Genomic DNA, 19,967 nt, shown 5'->3' with positions numbered 1-19,967 from the left:
AATGGACTTGGCCACAGACTCACCCTTCCTAATGATGTTTTTCTTGGGCTCGTATGAAAAACAAGCTGGCAATTGCCAAATAGCCACAGAGTGACAGCTAGCAGCGAAGACACGAAGGTTAAGTGACAATTGGAAAAAGTGAAAAAAAAAAGTCTGTCTGAGCCAATATTGGGCCCACAAAGTCGTAAGACACCCTGAAGAGACGGCCAGAGGAGGGGCTAACATGCATGGAGCTGCTGCAGCAGCCGGATGCTTGGGACAACAGGACAACACAGGGCTGGGAGTAACCACCTCCTCCATCTGTTGATGCCTTGTGGGTTGTTCTGGCACAGGGCCCCCTTAGGATATCATGAAGCCAAGCTTCATGAGGATAGCACAGTGGAAAAGAAAACATTGTGAGCCACGGTGTCTGAGCCACGTAAAACAAGGGAGGGAAACGCTGGAAAAGTGAGTTGGGTTCTGAGTTTTCCACCTTGGAAAGAGGAAACTTAGCATTTCCATGAAGTAATTTGGAAGCTTCCCCCACCCCGGCCTGAGATCCTGATGATGGCAGTACTCCTGGGTATGTACATCATGTGTCTTACATTGCTCCAAGGACGCTCCCTATACAGGAATACTGGATCTTGCTGACTCTAAGAAGCAATACTGTCCTGCAATGATCCCTGTGTCCTGGCTACCTTGTGTTGGGGAATATTATTTTCACCTGTGTGACTTTTGTTTATGCTGTATTTGTTTAACTCTGTGAAGCTGTGTTACTGTGCCTGTCTAAATCACCTGATGGTCCTAATAAAGAGATGAACGGCCAATAGCGAGGCAGGAGCAAGGACAGGTGGAGCTAACAGGCAGAGAGTATAAATAGAAGCAGAACTCTGGGTGGAGGGAGAAGGAGAAACAACAGAACAAGGAGAAGAGGATGTTAGGGGCCAGCCACTCAGCCAGCCACAGAGTAAGACTTGAAAGAGAGATATACAGAATTAGAGAAAGATAAAAGCGCAGAGGCGAAAGGTAGTTGGGATAATAAATTAAGAAAAGAAATAAGCCAAGCTAAGACAGGGCATTCATAACTAAGAATGAGCCTCTGTGTGTGATTTACTTGGGAGCCGAGCCCCTCAAAAAGCCAAAAGAGTAAAATATCACACAACAACCTTGTTCAACTCACAGGAAAATAAAGTGGCCAGCAGCAGTGAGGAGATAATTCTCACAGCCTGCTCTTTCTCTGCTCAGGTGCGGAAAGGATCTTGGTTACACCACAGAAGACAATTGAAGCCAGAAGAAATATTCTTTAAGAAGAGAAGAGCACGGGGCTGCTGCTGCTTCTTCCTCCTCCTCCTCTTCCTGCTCCTCCTCTTCCTCCTCCTCCTCCTCCTCCTCCTCCTCCTCCTCCTCCTCCTTCTCCCTAGTATATGTTTATAGTTAAGCTCAGGTGGAGGGAGAAGTGGGGAGGATGAACAGCAGTATGCATCCAAGGCAAGGGCTGGCTGTATGTTTCCCAAGAGAGACAATTGTAACACCCGTATCATTGATAGCTCATTTTATGGGCAACCTTTAAGAGAGGGGAGGGATTATATTAATGAATTATGGTAGGAAAAAGGGTTGTGATTTTCAAATGACAGAACTGATTTGCCTTTTACTTCCTTGTGTGGAATTCTCTGGATGTGTCATAACGCCAGATGTATGATAGGAGTGAGCAATCTTGCAAAACCAGTGGCATGGACATGCCATTTGATGACGAAGCCCAGGACAGTTAGCAGTGGTCTCAGCTGGTTTGGGATGGTCTTGTGACCTTGTTTGGACAGTCACATAACATCCTGTGACATGTCTGTGGTTGCACCAGCCTCCAGCTACTGCACAGTTTGCTTCTGGCTTATTCTGTACCTATCTAGCCGGTCTGAGCACTAGGGGAGAAAAAGACACCCAGGGAAATGGACGTTGACTTGTGTTTTCTACAAAGAGGCCATCACACTGATGCTCTATCGAGCCCCCTCTTGTGACAGGGCTCATGAGCTTCTTTCCTGCTGCCACTGAATGGGTAGGTAGGGAACTCTGAATCTCACACAACTCTCTTGGTACCTGGTTCATAGTAGGGGGCAGTTAGTGAAGGGGCAAGGTGGTACAATGTCATCCTTCAAGTCCTTAGCTCTTTTCTGTTCTTGCCTAACTCAATGCATTTCATCATGCACTTTTCCCCTTGGCTAGTTCTCCCTCATGTTCCCGCATCCCCATCCCTTTGGCAGATTGTGACTTGCAAGACTCAGGTCATTGAACAGGGCAAGGATCTTTCCCTGTCTGTTTTTGTCTCTTCATGGGGTGTCGGGGGGTTAGAACTCAGAAAGTTCTCTTGGGTGCTGTGGAAGAGGAAGGACAGTGCTCCCCCCAGCAGATGGGACGAGATGGCCTAGAAATCTGGAAAGATTTGCTCAACTGAACATGATATGGCAGCCTTGGGAATGCCGGCTCCTGCCCTTATTCCTAGCCCTGTGGACGCTGAGACAGGAGGATCAAGACAAATTTAAGACCAACCTGGGGTACACAGTGAATTATGGGGCAGCCTGGGCTATAGAACGAGACTCTCTCTGAGGAAAGAAACAGCCAACCAAATACACACAAATAAACCACTGACAGAGTTGGAATTTCAACCCAAATTTCAAGCCCTTAGCCAACAGAGCAAGAATTCGAGCAAATCTCAGAGCTGTTCCAGAGACTGCCAGTGGGCATTTCCTTCATATTGGTCCAAGCTTGACTTCTCTGCTAGCGAAAGCAACTGCTGAGTTCTCACTAGATCATTTCCTGTCAAGTGAAAGCCCAAAGCTTCCCAGTCAAGCTCTGCCTCACAGTGATGAGTGCCGTTTAGACAGTGGGCTCCCCAGTCTCTCATCCATCCCATTTCCTTCCCTGTCCAGGCACCATTCCTCCTTCTCTACTCCCTTTCATCCCTACTTCCTATGGGCCTTATCTCTTCTGCATGTAAAACAGTCTTTTAAGCCAATTTCCTTAGGGCAGGAAGGGTTTGTAGGAGCGAGAAGGATGGAAAACAAACTTGTGTCCTTCAGCTTGGCTGCTGCCAATCAAAGCTCTGGCAGAGGCAGTACTGAACAGACTCCTTCCAAAGACAAGGTGGGTGCCAGCTTCTAGGGTGGCTACGTGCATGAACGTGGTGGTGGTGGGGCGATTCAATTCAAGAGGACTGGAGAATAAACCAGTTAACAAGGCACGGGCGGTTTCCAAGGAGTTCCTTTGATGTCGTAGTGACTCGAGGCCATGCACACGAATCACATTATTTATTACTGGGGCATGAATATCCCAACCACATCAAGGGTTTTCCTTGGACTTGGAACAACACACAGGACCACAAAGAAATGCAAATAGTCTACTGGAGGACTGAGAACAAAAGAAAGGCAGCCCGGTCCCCCAGCCTCCTCCCTGCAGGTACTCCAGGACCCAAACTGGAACTTTCTTCTTTGTTCTCCTACCTAGTGTCATCAGTGTGACTGAGGTGACCTAGCTGGTCTATACACTGAGTTCTAGTGATCTCTCTTTCTCTCTCTCTTTCTCTCTCTCTCTCTCTCTCTCTCTCTCTCTCTCTCTCTCTCTCTCTCTCGTTCCTCTAAATCCTTCAGCCTGAAGGAAGTGCACCAGCTGCCAATTTCCTTCCTTCCCTGTGGTGGGATATTATTTTAAGATGTGTTGCTTTCATTTATGCTGTGGAGTATTTGTTTAATGATGCAAAGGTGTGTTGCATTCTTTTATGTTGCATTTATTTAACTCTGGGAAGTTGTGTTACTTTGCCCATCTGAAACACCTGATTGATCTAATAGAGAGCTGAATGACCAATAGCAAGGCACGAGAAAGGATAGGTGGGGGCTGGCAGGCAGAAAATATAAACAGAAGGGGAAATCTAAGGTAAGAGAGATTGGGGAGCAATGGGAGAAGGAGAGGAGGACTCCAGAGACCAGCCACCCAGCTACACAGCAAGCCAAGGAGTAAGAAGTAAAGAAAGGTTTATAGAACAGAGAAAGATAAAAACTCAGAGGCAAATACCGACAGGATAATTTAAATTAGCAAAGCTGGCGAGAAACAAGCCAAGCTAAGGCTGGGCGTTCGTAAGAAAGCTTAAGCCTCCATGTATTTATTTGGGAGCTGGGTGGCAGGATCGTCAAAGAGTAAAAGAGTCAAAACAACTTCCCTTCCCGTCACCTGCCTGGAGGGTTTCTGCTTTTCCCTCTGAAGCATTAGAAGCAGAAAGATACAAGTTGGGAGTAAAAATTATGAAAGCAAAGAACTGAGCAGCAGGCCAGATTAAATCTATCGCGTGACTGACCAAGTCAGAATCCGCCTCCCGTTCTGTTGATTCATGTGAAAAGTGGGGTGTTTGTACTTCCTTTGCCTACTGTCCCTCAAGTTCCTCAGCCTTAAGGTCTGCTTCAGACTGAGATTCTCTGTTGCTCTGAGAATGGACTCCGACTTGGACCAATTACCACGCCTCATTCCCGATGACCCCCATAGATCTGAAAGTAGCCTGCTGGCCAAAGTCCATCCAATCAAAGGAGACCTTAGGATTTAGGTTGGGAATACTGGAGACAGACTCTTCAATCTAGGTGTAGATGAAGGTTCGAATAACCTTGACAGTGTTTCTAGCCATCTTGACACCATGAGGAGAGACGTCAACTGAGATGGAGCTGAGGTTAAAACGCAAAACAAAACAACCCCTCCAAAGCTTAATAGTAAATCTAAGAAACAGATAGCAGAAAGACCAAGCTTCAATCTTAATGTATTACCTGGACTCAGCTTTGCTGAAGTTTCTACCATGGGGACCCTTTTGGTTACAAGAAGTAAGGAATTTTTGTTTACACTTGATTTTGTAAAGGATGTAGACCTCATGACATTAGAGATGTCTCATGAAGGGAGAAGGGGGAAAAATACAAATGTATCTTTGGTTCCTTCAGTTAACCCCAGTAACTGTGCTAGGCCATGGAGAGCAGAGGTATAGATGTCGTGGTTCGTAGTTAGACAAAATTGGCTAAGGTCCTTCCAATCTCCACGGTAAACTAAACCCCAAACCATAGGTAAATAGATAGACCCAAGAATTGTGAGCCTCAAAGAAACCCTTTGAAGTACTTTATCTCCCAAGCTGTACATAAAACTCCAATTGTTTCACTGAGGAATTGGAGTTTCAAAGTATCACCAGCGTCTCTGGTATTCAGCTTAATATAAATCTCCTAGGGTGAGTATATTCACATGTATTTCCAGTTCCCAACTTCCCAGGGAGGGAATTAATCTTCAAAGTGCAACAAAACCCGCACAAGAAAGATAACTGATGCATAGAAGCCCGTGTCATTCTGATTTTGGCCTCAAGTGTGGCCGGTTCTCTGAAAGCTGAGCCACACATTAGTGTGTAAGGCCTGCTGTTCACTGCGCTGCCTGAGAGCCTGGGGGAATGGCTGACTGTAGCTTGTGAGGGCAACTAAGGGTTGACTTTATTTACAAATTCCTTTTCCCTTGTGGGAACAAAGAGTGGGATATGATCAGTTGTCAATAGTCCGAGGCACTAAATGCAGGACGTTCAATGCCACAAAGATTTTGAATTATTTCCACAGCTATGCGGCAGGCGTGCCAACACCTCCCACCCCAGCTCTGGACCCATACCAGGAATAGACAATTCTAGTTAGTTGGACACTCCTTGAATAAACAAGAGCTGTGTCCTCTTATTTCTCAATAAGGGCTTAGGGAGTGCTTAGGAAAGCCACTCCCTGCTGCTTTTGCTCGGGATTCTGGTTATAGGAGATAGAAACCAGCCCATTTCGTTTGTACAGAAAAGGGGACTGGGTCGTTTCTACAGTAGAAAGTCCAAAGGAAGAATCTGGTTGTCGACATGACAAGACCAAACGATTCGTAACGCCCCAATCTCTCTCTCCATCCTGCCTCCTCTCTCTTCCCTTTCTCCCCTTAATTTTGTATTGTTTTAATTGCCAGGAGTCCTCTCCAACTGCCTTACAAGCAGCTGCTGATGGTTTCCAGCACTTAGCTTCCCAGGTTCACAGCCACTGGAGAGAAGGACTGTAGATCCCAGGAATTCAGACAAGAGCTTTACAGTCGAGTCTCCTTGGCTCCCATTGGTTTAATTCAAGATAGATTGGTCTGCCAGCCAATCACTGTGAGGCCAAGTGCGAAGTACTTATCTCTGAACCAATGGCTGGGACTGAGAGTGCTGATTGACCCCCCCCCCTTACCCCCCCCCCCACCCCCCCCCCCCTCCCGGTCATGGGTTCCCTTGAGGAATAGGAATTCAGGCAGGGTTCCTATTTGGTTCTTTTGAACCGGAGCACAGAAGTTGTATGATCAGATGGAAAAGATGGATGTTTTACAGGAAAGGCAACACGAGCCCTCTGAGCATTGATAAGCAATATTAACATATTCATCAGCCCCATTTTTAGGTATTGTATTTTCTACCTTAAAACAGATTTTGAGATTGTTGTTGTTTTTAACTCAAGCTGTAATTCACCTGCTATGCACCTCACCTGTCAAGTTTTATTGTGATCACAGAGGGCTTGGTGCAAACCATCGACACATACATTTAGAACATTATAGATAATAATGATATCTATAATGATAGAATATTATCTATCAATGATATAATAATGATAGAATATTATCATTTTCTCCCCAAGACTCCACTAGCAGTAATTTTCTATCTGTCACTTCCAACCAGTTCATGACCTACAGAACGTACTTCCTATTTCTGTGGAGTTCCCTCTCCTGGGCAGTTTGTCTAGATGGTCTTTGTGGCTGGTTTCTCTCTGTTAACAGTGTGTTTAAAGTTGACCTGTGCTGTAGTCCACGTCAGGACTCCATTCCCCTTTACCACCTCAAACTATTTGATGGTGCAGGTGCCACATTGTCTTTACCGAGTCATCAATTGGTAGCTATCTTGGCTGGTTTTGCTCTTTCAATTATTAAGAATAATGTTCCTCCAAATATTTGTGTTTAAGGTCTTTGAGTGTGGACAGATGTAATTCCACATACCTCAGGGGATTTGATAAATCTGGGTTTGATAATCCAGAAGCTTGGATTATTTCGCTCTGTGGCCCCACCCCTTGCATCAGCACTAGCCTGAGCCATCCAGCCTTCCCCAACACTTGCTGAGAGTTCTTTTTTTATCCTAGCCACCTAAGTCTGTGTGATGAAGTAAATACTATGCTTGTCATTTGGGGAAAAACCTACCAGATGTGTGGAGAGATTGCTCAGTGGTTAAAAGCACTAACTCCCCTCCCAAAAGGGCCCAGGTTCGATTCCAAGCACCCACATGGCAGCCCATAATCACCTGTAACTCTAGTTCCAAAGGAGATGATGCCCTCTTCTGGCCTCTACAGTTATCAGGGACACAGAGACATACATGCAGCTGTGGTGGTTTGAATGAGACTGATTCCCACAGGCCTATATATTTGCATGCTTAGTCACTGTTGATGAGCTGTCTGGAAAGAATTAGGAGGTGTGGCCTTGTGGGAGGAGGTGTGTCACTAGAGGTGGTCTTTGAGGTTTCAAAAACCCAGTCTCTCTCTCTCTCTCTCTCTCTCTCTCTCTCTCTCTGCCTGCTGCCTGAGGATCAGAATGTAAAACTCTCAGGTATTCTTCTGGACCATGCCGCCCTGTGTTGCACCATGCTCTGAAACTGTAAGCCATCCCCAGTTAAATGTTTTCTTCATAAGACTTGCCTTGGTCATGGTGTCTTTTCATAATAATAGAAACCTAAATAAGACACAGACAAAACACTCATACACATATAAACATTTTCTTTTAAGAACAAAAGCTGAAAGTGGAAAATATGACACATTTTTTTCCAATAGGAAAAAAATTAGGAAATCATATTTTTAGAGGAGAAAAATATTTGAGTCCATTTTGTTAACCAGAAAGGACTCTGCTGCACAATGACCAATGCAGTAAACTGTAAAAGCTTATGAAATGTGGGTGAATAGGGCATATAGTTCTCTCCAGAGGAGAAAGGTTTTATTGACTCTATAAAAAATTGGTATGTAGATTTCAAGTCATAGGTACACATCTTCCGAGGAATGCCACTGGTGAGAATGTTACATTGTCGCCTTGAATGTTACACCATTGCCTTGAATGTTACATTGTTGCCTTGAATGTTACGTTTTTGCCTTAAGCTGTTGAAGTGTTTGTAGCTGGGCATCTTCAAGAACAGCAACAACAGGGGCTGGAGAGATGGCTCAGTGGTTAAGAGCATTTCCTGCTCTTCCAAAGGTCCTGAGTTCACTTCCCAGCAACCACATGGTGGCTCACAACCATCTGTAATGAGGTCTGATGCCCTCTTCTGGCCTGCAGGCACACAAGCAGACAGAATAAATACTGTATACATAATAAATAAATAGATAAGTATTTAAAAAAAGATTTGAAGAACAGCAATAACAACCTCTATTATTTTTTGAAATTAGGTAACAGAGCAGTTATAAAGCATCAACAAAATCACGAGAATGGGTTAAGGATGATGATTTAAGATGATCCACTCATGAGTAAGATCAGAGTCCCAAACAAAGAAAGGGACATATCCAAGGCCACACTTCTTGACCATATAGGCTTCAGCTCTTAATGCTCTGGTCTGGTTACTGCAAATCTAACTTACCCCACTGGCTGAAGACACTGAAAAGAGATACAAGAAATTAGGACTTAGAACAAAATCTATTTGGGAACGTGTTGACATTCTCCTCCCCTTCTCTTTATAGTGGAAAATACTCCATGTAGCTGGAACCAACCCTCCCATCCTAGCGCAGAACCACAGGGGTGATGTGTAACACTATTACTGGGGAAACATGACCACATATCTACTCATCCCAGATAGGAACTTGACAACAGACCACAGTGAGGATACCACCAAAGCCCAACTTGGCGAATCAATGAATTTTATGAAGGCTAATTACAGGAGTATGGGGGAGGGGCTACTTAGAGAAGCATAAATTACTCAAAAAACTAAAAAAAAAAAAATTTAAAAGTCCACTCCATCAAAGGAGACAGCTCACAAAACCTGGAAACCGGAAGTGCATTGCGCAGCTTGCAGCCCACTGGACAGGTTGAAGATTGTCTCTCTCAGGCATCTCAGGCAGTCCTAGTCTTTTCTATATTGGTCAGCTGATATCTGATGCTTGAAGGCAGTGTGGTTGTTCCTAGTCTCTTCAGCAGCTCGGCTTGTCTGACTGTCTCTTAGAACGTCTTCTTGCTTATATATGTGTGAGGAGCAGGGGTCTAGTGGATATGATCAGTTTCAGGGACTTTCTGAAACTTCTGTGTTGTTTACTTCCTTAGCTTAAAGAGCTTCCCTGCCAGCTGGAATGTTTCGCCTGCCTTTAGCACATTCTGCGTTTCTTTTTGTTTGCTTACTTTTGACATTATAATTCAATTACTACATTTCTCCCTTCCTCCACTTTCTTTAAATCGCCCCATGTACCCCTTCCTTCTCTCTTTCAAATCCATGGATTCTTTTCTCATTAATTATTATTGCATGCATTTATGTGTTTTCATATACATATATTCCTAAATATAACCAGTTAAGTTCATGTGTTATATGCATGTTTTCAGAGCTGACCATTTGGTACTGGACAACCAATTGGTGTGCTCTTCCCTGGGAAGGACCACTTCTCTTGCTCCCTGTTTTACTTAGATGCCTGTTGCTCTTTGAATAATGTTGAGGTCTTTGGGTCTTTTGCCCCTCCTGGTTGGCATGTTGGTTGGTGTCATCCTTCTGCCTTAATGTGCTTCCTTCCCCCAAGATGGAAGTTTATCTTGAAGGAAGTCACTGCACCACACACAGGCATATGACATAGTGCTCCTGAAGTCATCTGGTCATGTTGATTATTTGATGGATGAGTGTGTTATACCAATGGAGGCACTTAGAGCCCTTGCTGGGAATTTTACTATAGGACTATTGAATAGAACTCTCCTATAGCTGTTCTGTTTCTACAGACTCAACCAAATGCTCACTGGAAAATATTCAGGAAAAGTTTTATTTTCTACCAACATCGTCATTATTTCCTACACCAAACAATAGTCATTTAACGGCTATTGATAGAGACTAACATTACATTAGCTTATAATATGGAGACTAAAGTACATAGGATGGTGGGCATGGGCTCTATGGAAGTACTGTGCCATCTTATACAAGGGGCTGTAGCACCTGCAGATCTGGGTATCTACACAAGTCCTTGGAAGCGAGTCTAAGGACTTATGTTTTTCCTCTTCTTAGTTTTACTATAAGGAGGGAGTCTATTTGGGAGTGAAGCTAACATGAAAGCAAGCAGAAGATACAGAGGAAAGGAAGGAGACTGATTCCTGAGTAGCCACCACCTGGATTACTTTGGTTATGAGATCCAACAAATTCTCTCCTGTATGCAGAGACTGTAGGTAATTATTGCCTGAGACCTAAAGGAACATGCCAGTTTGACCATGACTTTTCTATGGATGACATTGTGACATGCTGGAAACTTCGATTAGGGTCTCTATTAATGTCAGGGGGTGCAAGAAGTAAGAGCAGAGACATCATTAGAAAGATGGATGCTGCCTGGCGGTGGTGGTGCAAGCCTTTAGTACCAACGCTTGGGAGGTAAAGGCAGACAGATCTCTGTGAGTGTAAGGCCAGCATGGTCTACAGAGCCAGTTCCAGGACAGCCAAGGCTACAAAGAGAAACATTGTCTCAAAAAAAAACCAAAACAAAACAACAAAGATGGATGCTAAGCAAGGGTCCTTTCTGGACGTAGTCCAGTCTTTAAAACTGCTCCGATAAGTTGTATTCAAGGACAGCCAAAATCTGGTGATGGGAACAATGTTAAGCCTATTGTGAGCCCAGGAAAGATAGTTCATTTGGAGGAGAGAATTCTCAGAACACTTGAGGTCTCGTAACATGGGCAGGGCTAGAAACAGATTGCTGCAGCCGGATCCCCTTGAGCTGTTCCATTTCGGCTCAGGATGGTACCTCTCAGAGAAACACCAGGGTTGGAAGCGATGCTTATGCCACCCACCATGTGTCATCGCTATGGCGATCGAGTGAGACCACAGAAGCATTTATTCAGAGGTGTATGGAAGGCCAGATGGATGAGTCGTGTGAAGACCGAGCACTCCTGCAGGATAACTGACCTCGAATGAAGTAGAGGTGTGGCGGTCTGATTTCAGGGGTACGGAACGGCCACAGAGGGCAGGGGATGTTTGTATAGTGTGTGTGACACGGCCTCACGTGGTCTCTGACCTAGCATCACAAGGCTCATGTTGAGCTCCTCTGGAAATGAGTGCCAGGAATGATAGGATGAGCCATTTCTGGCAATGGTGGGGAGGTCAAGCCTAGCCGTGAGGTTGTGACAGGGACCCTTAGAGGTGGCTTTGCAGTGGAGTCAATACAGAAGGTATTTCTGATGGAGTGGAAGCTGAAGAGTCACACAAGACTTGTTCATGAGCACACCCTGGGTCTTGTAGTCACTCCAGAAAAGTGTGTGTGTGTGTGTGTGTGTGTGTGTGTGTGTGTTAGAAAGTCCTCTGGCAGGGTTAGAACCTGAGAATCACTGAAAGCAGTCGGCGTCTCCTCTTCCGAGTCTCTGCTTATCTTCTGTGTTCTGCTGAGCTTGCCCCAGCCTCTCTGTAAGCCCGCTCCCCTCTGGCTGCTCTCCTGAAGACTGAAACTCCACAAACCTTTATCGAGAGGGACACACAATTGTGGTTCTCGTTCCGGGGGAGGGGGGAACTCAGTAACAGTGGGTGGGGTGGTCTACCTGGTGAGGATGGGAGCAAAGGGGAGTGGCTGTGGTGGGGAAAGCTTTGGGTTCTCACAATCTCCCCACCATTCTTCTCTGGCATAAAACTACCCTTTGTCTTGTTCTTAGATCTGTGGAGTGATACGTCTAAATGCCTTAACATGCCCAGTTTGGAAGCTTTGCTGCCACATGAGGAGCCAGAGTCTTTGGGAATCCATGCAGAGATTGTGACTCTGTCTTCAGGCAGTGGAGTTCTGATGAAGTTGATAGCTGCTTACAAAACACACATCACACTTCAGGCCCGAGGAGTTTTTTTTGTTGTTTTTTGTTTTTTATCAACCTGGTAATTGGAAAAGGAGTCACACCTGCCTGAGTTCATGGGCTACACCTTGAAAATCAGTTCCTCTGAAATCATGAATCTAAGCAACTCCAGTTCTAAGGCAAGCCCATACTGAAACACTGGGCTCTGGTCATAAAACATCCATGATGTCTCTCTGGGTTGATCTCTCCAGTTTTATGTGGTTGCTGCATGCTTGGCAAACTACTTCTGTGGATGATCACCTAGGTGCTAAACCTGGGAACTCCCCTAGGTATCTATGTGTGCAGCTGCCTAAGGTGAGTAGCAGTGACCAGGATGCCATTGACACTCCATGTTCAATCAGGTGATAGGAAAGCCATATTGCCATATATTTCTGTAGTCTGCCTAAGAGACAAGGAGATGGCAATGCTGAGAGACATCTAGAGGGCTAAGGGGATCCCGTCTCCAGACCCACAAATGTAAAGGACTGAACTGAAAAAATGGCCATTCAAATGGTAATCTGGGTTCTTGAGGTTTACATCATTCAATGATAATTTTCCTTCCTATTTCAATGCCAATGGATTCCCGTTCCTTGCTGTATATCTAGTACTACTTCAAAGAGAATAGTTGGTCAGACTGGCACACAGCAAAATCTCATTATTGTTAAACTATGTGTTCTTAATAGTTCATGTTTCGGAGACCAAAACCCCACACGGGAGAGAGAAACATGAGTTGATTCATGGCACCTACGTGTGAACCCAGGCTCTGTGCCTTGCTGGCTGTGTGAGTAACTTTGAGCTCAAGGTCTTCATTTCTGTACTGGGGCTGTAGTACCAGTGTTAAGAGTGAAGACGCCCCTGAAGGCGAAACTTAATCTGTGCCCCAAATAAGAGTCACGAAGAGGAAGAACCACATAGAGAAGGAGCAGAACAGAGCTTAATAAATCAGAAGTGGGCTCCATTGTGCCCTGTCACCTAAATATGGGTTAATTTAAGATGTAAGAGTTAGTTAATCAAAACCCTAAGTTAATAAGCCAAGCAGTGTTGCAATTAATATAGTTTCTGTGATTAAACAAACAAGTGGCCTCCATCTACAAAGACAGGTACTGTGGGTGTATGAGAGGTGAGGTGACAGACATAATGCGGAGAACCATGCTGAGGTAGGGCGGAATGTAGGACCTTGGCCACCACATCCAATATACAGAAGCCCGACATAATTCCAAGATGGAGGACGAGGCCACAGCTGAGGACCATAGGTCGCTCCCGGAGTTGAAGGAGCCAAGGAAACAGGTCTTCTCAGTGTGCTCTGCTAACACTTCAGCCTTGTGAGACCCATTTTAAACATGTCCCTCCAGGACTGTGAGAAAATAAACACAGGTCGTTTGAGGCAGCTAAATTTGTGGTGAGCTGTCCGCGGTAGCAATAGGAAGCTAATCCACCCACTTAACAAAATATCAGGAAGTAGGTGGCCCAAGGCAAGCGCAGCTGTCTGACTGAGTCATCTGGGATCCTGCTCCTCTGGATCCAGCAGTCCATCCTCCTCAGTACCATTCTTCCCCAAGCTTGTAAGAAGATCCCCCCCCCCCCCGCATGAAGTCCCCATAGGAGGCTGACAAGAAAGGGTTAAGCAGAAAGGGCTTATTCCCTGGGGGCTGTTTTCTTCTTTTCCATCCAATGATGGAGGCTATCTCCAGAGACACCTTTCTAGTGGTTCTTGTAGCTGCAGAGGGTGAGAAGAGGGGATTGCACGGGGCACACTGCTTCCTAGGACAAGTTGGCATTCGAGTGTGAAGGAAGAAGGCGATGCAAGGAGTATTAGAAAGACCAGTACCACCAGATCTGCGATAATGCTCACTAAACACTCATTGGATACTGGATGCGGGAAAAAGCTGGAACCAAGTTGTAGATCCATTGGGCCAACTGAAAACGCGAGCGGCCTAAGCTGACTTCCCGGGAGCAAAGCGCGGAGGGATTTCTTTAAGAGCTGACTTAGATTTCCTGGGCTTGCCGTGCACTAGTGAGCACAGCCACAGTTTTGGCTTTAGTGGCGTGGCAGGTGGTGGGGAGGTTTTCCAGGACAGGCACACAGGGCAATAATGAGTTCAAGGCCTGAGGTTGGTTTCTTTTTGCCTTCTTCTTGCTTCTCCAGATTGCTCGTGGTAGAATAACACCGTACTGGTATCGGCGGGTGCAGGCTGGCTGTCCTTTAGCGTTCTCTTCCCTCTGCTTCCGGCTGTGTTACGGGGATATTTGACGGCGCAGTGATACTCTGAGACAGTTAATAAAGTTAAACCTTGAATCAAGGGACGGAGTCCACCACGACTAGCTGGCCAGAATTAGCCATAGAGATTTTGCAGGACCAGATAGAAAGGTACAGGAAGAGAAAAGGAGAGGTTTAGAGAGATTTGAATACTTTTCAATCTGGAAAGGTGGAGAGACAGGGTCAGTGTTGGGTGCCAGTCTGTTGGAGGAGGGCTGCTTGTTGGTTCCCAGCTGCCAGGCTAGCTAAGACTTGAAATAATCACATAGAAACTGTATTAATTAAATCACTGCTTGGCCCATTAGCTCTAGCTTCTTATTGGCTGACTCTTACATTAATTTGGCCCATTTCTATTAATCTGTATATCATCATGTGGCAGTGATTTACCTAAGGAGGCTGGTGACTTCAAGTCACACGGTTCAGAAACCTTAGAGCTGGCGTTTGAATAGACCTTGAGGTTCGAAGGCCCAGTTCTCTACAGCAGTTTCCCATCTCATTCTTTCCCACGGTAAATCTGCTTTTCGGGACTTTGCCCTACGGGTCTGTCTCCAGTAGGTAGAGCAGTATCTAGCCCTATCTCTCTTCAACAGCCTAGGCTCCCACCCCACCCTTTCAAAACTACAGCCAGTTCTTGGCTCCCAAGATGCCCTGTGCCTGTGTGTGTGCCAAGATAGATGGAACCTCTGGTCGGGAAGATTAGCATCTAAGATTCAGATCCGCCTCCGCCTCTTGTCTCAGACTTACCCGACTCTCAGGCTGCTGTGGCACTAAGGTGAGATGGGCAGGGAGCCAGACAGGAGCACCATGTCCTCCACCCATGAGGCATTGTCGGACACCTGCGTGGGGATTAAGGGGCCCAGCTCTAAGGGGCTCTGCTGCAGCTCTGAGTGACAACAGATTCAGCAAATCACGAGGCCTTCAAATGCGGAAGAGACACCCACCAGGTGTCGACAGACCATGGGGATCAGGGCTCTGAAGAGGACGCCAGCGTCCTAAGGGAGAGGTGGGGACCATGTCTGCCAAGGTGAAAACACACAGGTTCGTTGGTTCCCACGGATACAAGGGCCTGGATCACTTCAGCATCTGCTCTGGAGCTTTCTGTCCAGACTCAGCCTCCACTCCTGTCGCAGATTCTTGCAGGGCAGGGGGTGGGGCAAGGGTGACATTGACGCTAATGAGTAATAGTCTTGAGCCCCTGCTGGCGCTCTGCTCATCTCTGTAGTCATGCGATCATATTTAATACGAGACTGCAAGGGAGGGCTTGTCATTCCCCCTCTCCTCTTCCTAAACGAGGAACCCGAGACCTACAAACAAGAACACTCAGAAAAACCAAGGGGGAAAATATGGCCAGGATTGAATAGCGCAAAATCTGCGCGGCGGCTAGAGTTCTACCCCAGTGTCTCCAGCGATCCGCGAGCTTCGGTTCAGGTGCCCAGTGAGCAGATGGACGTGATTCCAGCATGGCCTATAGAAAAAGAACACACACTCCAGTATCACCCAGCCTGGTTCCAGATTCAGATGCCAGCTGGGTCATGGCCAGCAAACTAGCTCAGCTTCCTGGAGCCTCAGTTTCTGGTCTGTAAAATGGAAATATCAATATCTACCTCCCAATCGTATGGAGATGATTGAGGCACACGGCAGGTAATGACAATGAATGGTGGCTGTAAATGCATGGCTAACCGAGGGAAAGCTTCCTGTTACGTAATGCTCCCATCTTCTTTCATTAGTACGTTTATTGAGTCATGGAGTCGATCTTACATATTTACTAATTACCACCTTCCAGAAATTGTGCTGTTTACTCGGGCTCTGCCTCGCTCCTGATCAGGTCTTTCAGTCAGGATGGTTCAAGTCCCCCCAAGTAACAGAATTCCAGACTCTTAACAGCTTAGTCAGAGAGATACCCTGTCCCCAGAATGGAAAGTTTGGAGGCAGGGATGATAGAACCTATTTGGGGACTCCACACACCTGTTGGCCGCAGGCTCCTTCTGTCTTTCTTTGGGGAAGGGTTTTCATCCTTGTGGTCACATAAGGCTGTTGGGTGCTGTTTGGGCCCAGCAGAGCTCTCTAAGATGAACTTTTGTTCGTGGACCATTGACTGTATTACAAGGCCACCTCCAGATACCATCCGTAAACCAATTGGGTTCTGTCAGCTAAGAAGAGGGAGAAAGTGGTTGTTACAAGTAGCTACATACAGTACCAGCTCTGGTGAATATTATCACAGCAAACCTAGGCAACTTGCCAAGTGCTGTTGATACTTAATTTTCTTTCTGAATCTTCATTAGCATATGAAGATGTAACAACACTCCTTCCTTTCCCTCCCTTTCTCCCTCCATCCCTCCCTCCCTCCATCCCTCCCTCACTCCCCCTTTCCCCCATCTCAGTAGTGGTATTGCTGAGGAAGTACAGGACATTGGCTAAGGAAATGAGGCATAGCTAGAGGAAATATGGAGGATGATGAGGTCAGGAGAGGTGTGAATGTCTTGTGGTCGATGAATAAGGCCATAGACTTTGATTTTGACAGTGTATCTTGGAATACTAGGTCTGTCGCTAATTCTAATACGTCAAGTTTAAACTTCCAAAACGTAGATAGTAGGAATAAGAATATAAGCATATGAATGCAGGAGCATAGTCTAGCATAAACCAGCCAGCATGTGCAACCTGCTAGCCCATCACATTACCTGTTAGAAGACAGACTTGCTAAGCTATGACCAAAGGACCAGATGACCTGCAAAATTAAATTTGGATTTTTAAAATTAGGATTCGGTGGAATACATTCATGACTATTTGTTTATACATTATCGATGGCTGTTTGAGGGCTACAGTGGCAGAGCTGAGTCATCTGGGCAGAGGCCATATGTTCCACAAAGCCTACAATATTTCCTAGTCTGTGCTTTACAAGAGAAGTTTCCTAAACCCTGTTGGACTAGAACTTGCCATGCGAACTTCATCGCTCTAAGAAACCAAGATGAAAAGTTAGTGCCCATGCAGACTGCTTGTGTGCTCTTGGGTCCCTGGCTTAGCCTTTAGGAAGATCTGTTCTTTATTTTTTCCTTCCAGTTGTGAAATCAGGACCAGTGCTTATCTTCTTTGAGGGCTGCTGCAAGAGCTAGAGATGAGATACCCAACCCTCAGTAGGTGGTCAATAAACTGAACTCACAGTTTGCACTAGGGTGGGAGACTCTGCGCAGATATTGGTGCAGTAAAATGTACATTTTAGACGAAAGCATAGGCACTGTGCTACTTTTCTGGAGTTACCGAAACCTTGTGCCGTGAACTTGGTGACTTAAACAGGAGAAATATTTTGTGTTAGACCTGGAGGCCGGGAGTCCGAGTTCCAAGTACTGACAGGGTGATTCTTTCTGAGGGCTGTGAAGGGAAACCTAAATGTCTTGTCTCTGATTTCTGCCTTTCATTTCTCTTCCCCATGAGCAAGTCCTCTATACCTTTACCTCCATTCATGTTCCTTTGCACATGATGCATATGATGTCCATGTCCAAATCACTCTTCCCTCCCAAGGACACGGTCTTATGGGGTTAAAACCCTCCTTGGTGACCCCATTTTAATGACATCACCTGCAGATTCCAGTGCCAAACAAAGCTCATTCCTAGATCCCAGGAGTTAGAACTTTATTGTCTTTGAGGAGATGCAATGCAGCAGAGGAAATGAGGGGCTTAACATATGCAAAACTAGTGGTCAGAGGACTGAAAGGAGGCTCATTGATGACTGAGGAGGTCCATGGTGGTCAGGGGACATTAAGGAGGCTCATTGGATGACCAAGGAGATCTATGGTGGTCAGGAGACAATAAGGAGGCTCATTGGATGGCCGAGGAGGTCCATGGTGGTTGGATGACAATAAGGAGGTTCATTGGATGACCGAGGAGGTCCGTAGTGGTCAGAGAAGAGCGTGGAAATGAAAAGCATGAGAAATGAAACTTTTGGTGAGATGCAGTGGCCGACTGAGAAGAGGAGCTGACGGTAATACGGGTGGTAGGTGAAGCCATTATGGAAACTGAATACTCCTAGTTTAGGAGGAAGGGATAGACCTACAGTGTCAGACTGTAGTTCTGTGAAGCCTTGAGTGAAGGGTTTAATGGAAACAGGGGGTAACAACAGAAAATGACTTTTATTGAGCCTGCAGCATGTCATGTATCAGACTGAGGCAGTACACAACCACCTGCTGAAGCAGAGGCCTGGGTAATAACTCTTAATGAATGGATGACATCGCTGGAGCTAGAGCAGACAGGACTCCAGGAGACAAATGCCAGGAGATGACTAGTGTGTGTTCTCGCATCATGCTCTCAAGATTCTCTTTGGTGACCATGTTTAGACATCCACCCCTCTTCCTTCTCAGCTCATGTCATTCCACACTTGTCAGGAACTGCCCTCGCTCCCGCGCAAACACTTCCTCTACTGCCAGGTGGTCACACCTGCTGGCACGAGCCCAGCCCAGCCTGCTGATAGCTCCTGCTCAGGAAGGAAGCCAATCCAAGCATCTGGTTAGGGCCACACCTTTCTCCTTCCATAGGAGCCTTGGCTTCTCATTTCTCAGCATGCCCATCTAGACGAGGACCACCTTGCAGAGGGAGGAAAGCAGATACCACTGTCCCTCAGCACTAAGCTGTCATGCTGTGCTCTAAGTGTTGGATACATAGTGGAGTCTCCCGTTGTCACACGTGTTACCTATTGCTTACTATTGTCATCTGCCACAGGCTCCTGCCCCACGGTGTGAATAACATGATCTTCTCTAAAAATCTACTCTAGGAGGCCCTCTGCCTCTGTTACCCCCAGCTCCTAAATGAACACAGCCTTGTCCTGAAATTGATTAGTGTCATAATCAATTTATGTCCACTGCAGGCATAACTGAGTGGACTGTGGGTCACTGATTGGCAGCTGAAATTTCATCTCCCTCTTTGGCCTAGAGGTTTGGAGAGAGGGCAGAATAGTCCTCTTGTCACTCCTGGTCCAGGGTCCAATCCTGAAGTCCTCTCTCTGTCTCTGTCTCTGTCTCTCTCTGTGTCTCTGTCTCTCTCTGTGTCTCTCTCTGTGTCTCTGTCTCTCTCTGTGTCTCTGTCTCTGTCTCTGTCTCTCTCTGTGTCTCTGTCTCTCTCTGTGTCTCTGTCTCTGTCTCTGTCTCTCTCTGTGTCTCTGTCTCTCTCTCTCTCTCTCTCTCTGTGTATGTGTGTGTCAGGGATCCCCAGACACCAGTCATCTCATTGTCATTTAAAGGACACTCGTCCTTCTGGGGATTCCGACCATCACAGCCTCTGCTTCCAGGAGACAGATATTGCAGCACCTTTTTTTTTGTTTTTAACTTGAGTTTTCAAACTGATGGTTTCGCTTTCCCAATGTGAAGAAGTTACCTTTGAATGTAAAATTTTCAAGCTACGGTTGCCACCATAATCTTTCCCTTTTTATGGGTGTGCTTCCTATTTAAATTTTAGTTATTTGAATGATGTAGGTCAAATATGCAGCCATAATTTAAAAAACAAAACAGTTTTGTGAGTCTATAGTAGATCAAAGTAACGCCTCCTTCGCTCCTCTCTGCCTGCACCTCCTTAGCTATTTTATCATATTTTCTCTATGCAGTATGTTTGATGTTTGATGCACCCCCAGATACGTGGGAGCCCCCCCATGTCAAGTGAGATCCCAGATTATTAGACATCAT

Source organism: Myodes glareolus, chromosome 26 (genome assembly GCF_982192425.1).
Source record: "Myodes glareolus chromosome 26, mMyoGla1.1, whole genome shotgun sequence".
Classification (NCBI taxonomy): Eukaryota; Metazoa; Chordata; class Mammalia; order Rodentia; family Cricetidae; genus Myodes; species Myodes glareolus.
This window is presented reverse-complemented; position numbering follows the sequence as displayed.